Raw genomic sequence first — 6,369 nt, 5'->3', positions numbered from 1 at the left:
CACCTGAGTTTTTGTCTCTGTCTACTTACTGTCAGTCTGTCTCTCTTTTGCTATCTATCCATCTATCTATCATCTGTCATCTGTCTGTCTAATCTATCCTTGGTCTCATGAGACAGGTTAGCCTCAGAATCACTCTGTGGCTGAGGATTACTATGGCTTGTGTTGTTTTTTTTTAAAGTTATTTTTCATTATTTTAAGTTATGTGTAGATGTGTGTGTTAGTGCAGGTATCTGTGCAGGTCAGAAGTGTCATCCCCTGGAGTTACAAATGGTTAAATCCAGGTTGTCTGCTAGAGCAGTGAGTGCTCTTAACCGTTGAACCATCTCACCAGCCCTCTTCCTTCTTTCTTTCTTTCCTTCCTCCCGGTCTGTCTGTCTTCCTCCCCCCGACCCCCTTTCTTTCTCAGCCTGGTTGTGTTGTCTTGGTCTGTAACTCACAGAGATGCAGCTGCCTCTGCCTACCCTGGTGCTGAGATTAAAGATGTGTGTCAACATGCCCAGGGATTCATTTCTTTTTTCTCTCTCTTCTTCCTCCTTTTATTTTTGACAGGGTTTCGTTATGTATCCTTGGATGGCCTGGACCTCACTACGTAGACAAGGTTTATCTTGGACACAGAGATCCATCCACTTGCATCTTCCTCCTGAATCCTGGAATTCTTTCTTTTTGGGATAGGGTTGCACTATGTTGCCCAGGCTGGCCTCAAGCTCCTGGCTAAGCAGTTCTCTTGTCTCAATGTGGGGTATCAACCAGAGAAGACTGCTTGAACATTGATTTAAGCCAATAGAAAGTTTTTATTAGCTAGCTGGTGACTACACTGGGTGTTCAGATCCCAGAATAGCCCCAAGCCTTTCTCAGGGTGAGCTGTTTTGTTTTGTTTTTTTGTTTTGGTATTTTGAGACAGGGTTTCTCTGTGTAGCCCTGGCTGTCCTGGAACTCACTCTGTTGACCAGGCTGGCCTGGAACTCAGAAATCCACCTGTCTCTGCCTCCCAAGTGCTGGGATTAAAGGTGTGTGCTACCACTGCCCAGCCAGGGTGAGCTCTTTAAGCACAAAAACCATATTCTGGTTGGCTGCAATCTATCCCATTCATAACTATAGGTATTTGGATGATGAGAAGGCATTGCCTTAGTTAGGTTTTCATTGCTGTGAAGAGACACCGTGACCAAAGCAACTTTTATAAGGGACATTTAATTGAGGCTGGCTTACATTTTTAGAGGTTCAATCCATTATCATCATGGCAGGAAGCATGGCAGCATCCAGGCAGACATGGTTCTGGGGAAAGAGCTCAGAGTTCTACATACCGATCTGAGGGCAGCTGGGACGGAACTGACTTGCAGGCAACAAAAAGGAGATTCTTAAAGCCTAGCCCCACAATGACAACACTTCCTCCAACAAGGCCACACCTCCTAATAGTGCCACACCCTGGGCCAAGCATATTCAGATCACCACATTCTACTTCCTGGTCCTTATAGGCTTGTTCAAACACATGATTCTATGGGGCTATACCTAGCCATAGCATAATGCAAACTACATTTAGTCCAACTTCAAAAGTCTCCATAGTCTATAACAGTCTCAACAATGTTAAAAGTCCAAAGTTCAAAGTCTTCTCTGAGATTTACCATTCGAAAGCATCATTGTGAGGAAATACTAGACCACAGCAAGACAGGAAACCAGCTGGACAAACTAAATTCTATAGCTTGCTGTCTGATGTCAAAGCACTCTTCAGATCTCCAACTCCTTTCATCTTTGTTGACTGAAGCTTCTTTCTCTTGGGCTGGTTCCACTCCCTGTTAGCAGCTTCCCTCAGCAGGTTTTCTACAGTTCTGACGTCTCTAACATCTTGGGGTCTCCAAGGCAACTTCAACTTTACACCTTCTTGCTCCAGTGTTTGGGATCCACACATGGGCTCCTCCAAAGGTCTGGTGTCGCTTCTCCAGCTCTTCTCTCTGTAGCACTGACTAATGCCACTCCACTGCTGTTCTTGGTGATTGTCCATGGAACTGACATCTCCAATACACTGGGGACTTCTGCTCCAATTAAGCTTCATCAATAGTCTTTCATAGGCTCTCTTCATAGTGCCAAGCCTCAACTCCATGACCCCTTCAGTCCTGGGCCGTCAACTGCAACTGAAGCTGTACCTTCACCAGTGGCCTTCCATGACCTCTCATAGTACTAAGCAGCAGCTGCTCTCCATGACCCCTTCATGCCTTCAAAACCAGTACCACCTGGGTGATTCTTACATGTCACCAAGTACAGCTGCAGTATGAGGTGTAACCTTGCCTATCTCTGGAACACAGCTTCTTTGTGTTCCCAGAAAACATTTCCAGATTTCACCTCAGTGATGCTGGTCTCTTTCTCACTGCTGATTTCTTAATTCCAGGTAACCAGCATCAATTGCCCAAATAAAAGACCCTTCTATTCTTCTTCTTCTTTTTTTTTTTTAAAGATTTATTTATTATATGTAAGTACACTGTAGTTGTCTTCAGACACTCCAGAAGGGGTCGTCAGATCTCATTATGGATGGTTGTGAACCACCATGTGGTTGCTGGGATTTCAACTCAGGACCTTCAGAAGAGCAGACAGTGCTCTTAACCACTGAGCCATCTCACCAGCCCAACCCTTTTATTCTTGAGTCTAAAGCCAGAGCCACATGGCTGCAGCTGCCAAGTTCTGCTGCTTGCAGGAGCTGGAACATGGTCCCCTTGTTCTATTACATTATCACCAGCTTTCTGTTTTCCATCTCCTTCACTGCCTAAGCTTGGCTGTCCTGGAACTTGCTCTGTAGACTGACCTTAAACTCAGAGATCTGCATGGTCTGTCTCCTGAATGCTGGCATTAAAGGTGTGTACCACCACATCTGGACTTAAACCTTTCTTTACTTGAACTTGCTCTGTCCCTGGCTGATCTTGAATTCAGGGATCTGTTTGTTTTTGCCTCCCAGGACTAAAGACATGTTCCTCTATGCCTAACCTATGCTTTTCATTATAGATTTTTTTTTTTTAAATATAGAATAGAGTTTATTTAGGGTATGGGCATGGAGAGGGGAGTTGAAGGGGTAGAGACAGAGAATGGCAGAGAGAGAGGGGGGGAGGAAGAGAGAGAGGAAGGAGGAGGAGGAGGAGGAAGGGAATGGGGAGAGGACAGAGGGGAAGAGGAAAGGAGTAAGAAGAGTGGAGAAAGGGCTTCATTATAGATCTTAATCCAGTTGAAAACCAAGAGTAGCCAACACAGTCCATTGTAACTTTAATTTCTTCAAACCTTATTTTTAATGATGGTTCTTAAATGCTTTAACCTCCCTTTTAGCCCACAACCCACCAGGGGTAGTGGAAAAGAAAGGATATGGGGGTTGGGGAAAAGGGAAGTGGACCTGTTTAGAAATGGTTCTTTGGAGCAATTCCCTTCTGTGTTGTCTGGAAATCGGCAGTTCAGCTCACAGGTTAGCAGTGTCAGCTCGGTCCACTCACAAACACTTGATGCATATACCAGCAGTCCAGTTCAGTAGAGTCAGGATAATAACACAAATCAGCAGTACCTAGCAGAGACAACCAGGCCCTCAGCTGTGGCTCGAGTCAGCAGGAGGGACCAGGAGGAATGCCAGGAGAAGTTCTTAGCTGAGCCTTTCTCAGTGAAGACACGAGACCAACAAGAGATGCACAATGAGCTCTGTAAGCAAGCCAAGCTCAGTGCCCATCACTGTCCATTAAATCCTATTTATTTTCCCTCCAAACATCACGTCCTCCACAGGTCTTTCAGCATGTGCATCTGTCTCAGCTGACATCACTCTGCCAACCAGCCAGAGTCTGAGGAAGTGGCAAGAAATTGTCAGAAGCACACCACCAGAAGTTTTTTTGGTGCATTTCTCTCTATGGAATCCTGACAAATTCAGCTCAACTACACAATGTAAGGTGGACCAATACATGCCTATGGTTAGCAAAGAATCTTTCACCACATGTCCTTTCACATGCTTGCTTTAGCAAAGCATCCTTTCTCCTATGTCTACTTCAGCTAAACATTTCTTCACAAGTTTGCCTTAATCTTTCACTTGTATCCACTTCAGGAAAACACTCCTTCATGATTTTGCCCCAGCAGAACACCATTTGACACAACTGACTTTCCAAAGAATGCTTAAGTTTCCACTTCAATCCATCCCTTGTCATTTTGACACACAATCATATCTCCTTATGTCCAAATGAAAACATAACCAGATCGGTCAGTGGTGGCGCACACCTTTAATCTTAGCACTTGGGAGGCAGACGCAGGTGGATTTCTGAGTTCGAAGCCAGCCTGGTCTACAGAGTGAGTTCCAGGACAGCCAGAGAAACCCTGTCTTGAAAAAAACAAAAACCAAACCAAAACCCAAAAAACCCAAACAATAACCAGGTCATAATAAGGCTTAACATGATATAACTCTCCCTTGTACAACTGTAAATGCATAAGGTTAGCTGGGTGGGGACCTAGCCCTGATGTCATCGCTCCCTTAATTCCATTTCATATCTTTAAACACAGGATTTAACCTCTTTTAACTTCCTGGTGCCCCTTTACTCTTTGGACCATTGTTTTATATTTTTTCTTTCTAAGCTTGCTATGCTTGTTCAAAATACTCTTCATGAGAGTAAACCAGAGGACAAAGTTTATGCTGGGCTTCTTTGAGACTTCCTTTTTCAATGCAATTAATATAAATCTATTTACCTTGGCTTCAGGCAGTCTCTTTAGACAAGGGCAAAAAGCAGCAACATTCTTTACCAAAACATCATAAGAAAGATCTCCCGAGTTCAAATCACCCTCAGCTCTAATGTCTTCCGAATTCCTACTAGGATGGCCCATTAAGTCCCACTCAAAACATTCCTTGGCTTTCCAAATTCAAAGTCCCCCAAATCCACATTCCTCTAAACAAAAACATGGTCAGGCCTATCACAGCAATACACTACTCCCAGTACCTACTGCTGTCTTAGTTTGGGTTTTACTGCTGTGAACAGGCTCCGTGAATGAGGCAACTTCTGTAAAGAAAGCATTTAACTAGGGCTGGCTTACAGGTTCAGAGGTTCAAGTCATTATCATCATGGTGGGAAGTATGGCAGTGTACAGGCAGACTTGGTGCTGGAGAAGGAGCTGAGTGTTCTACATCTTGATCTGAGGGCAGCTGGGATGGGACTGACTTGCCGGTAACTAGAAGGAGGGTCTCAAAGCCCAGCCCCACAGTGACAACACTTCCTCTGACAAGGCCATACCTCCTAAGAGTGGCACTCCCTAGGCCAAGCATATTCTAACCATTGCAAGGATAGTAGACCAGTGGTGGGTGGTAGAGGGGAATGAGAAAAGCTGGAGTCCTTGGCTGACTCCAGAGTGGCAGGACATACTGAGAAAGGAGGGTTGAGAGTTTTTGAGCCTTTAACTCAATGTTTGTGTGGGAGTTACAGAACCATGACTGTGCCAGTAGTGGCTGAGAGGCAGTTGGCCTGGAGCAAGAATTGGTGTCTGCACACAGATCAGAGTTAACATTTGCCCATTGTTTGCATTTCTTCACTAAAATCTGAGCAAGTTCTTGCATACAAGTCCTGGAAAATTTGGGCATAGCCTGACTCTGAAAGTGGCTTTGAAGCAGATAGTTTCTAGACCAGGATCACACAGCCCATGGGTGTCACACAACCCAGGGGCAGACTGAAGTCAGAGGACAGTCTCTGTCTACAAGGGCTTGCACAGAGAGTACACGAAGTCCTATGTGGTGGCAGGGACAGAGGTAAAACTCTGTGCTATCACCCACAGCAGCCTAAGGGTCCCTTTTTCAGAGACCCACTATTCACTGGGCAGTGGTGGCACATGCCTTTAATCACAGCACTTGGGAGGCAGAGGCAGGCAGATTTCTGAGTTTGAGGGTAGCCTGGTCTACAGAGTGAGTTCCAGGACAGCCAGGGCTACACAGAGAAACCATAACTTAAAAAAAAACAACAAAAACCAACAACAGCAAAAGAACATGCAGTGCCCTTGTAGAGGATCTGAGTTTGGTTCCTACAATCCATTGTAACACGTCTCAGACCTTAGCACAACATAAGCGATATTAGAGATACCATTCTGACCTTAAAACCCAGCACATGGGCCCCAGCACCCACCGAAATGGTAACAAAGAGCTAATCCATCAAAAAACCTGATCCATAATTTCAAGGAAGTCCCTGAATGTTTTCTGGCTTCTGCAGTTTTGCTTCCTGCTAACTAACTGAAGTGTGACAAGCAGGACGTTTGCACCAAAGACAAAGGGCTGTGCAATGTGCTCCAGGATCCCAGCTCCTGTAGCTATCACTTATGTTCAAGGATATCCTCCTGCTTCTGCTGGGATTAAAGCGTGTGGCCCCTAGACACCTTTTTTTTTTTTTT

Source organism: Mastomys coucha, unplaced genomic scaffold (assembly GCF_008632895.1).
Source record: "Mastomys coucha isolate ucsf_1 unplaced genomic scaffold, UCSF_Mcou_1 pScaffold21, whole genome shotgun sequence".
NCBI classification, from domain to species: domain Eukaryota; kingdom Metazoa; phylum Chordata; class Mammalia; order Rodentia; family Muridae; genus Mastomys; species Mastomys coucha.
Note: the sequence above shows the minus strand (reverse complement) of the source record.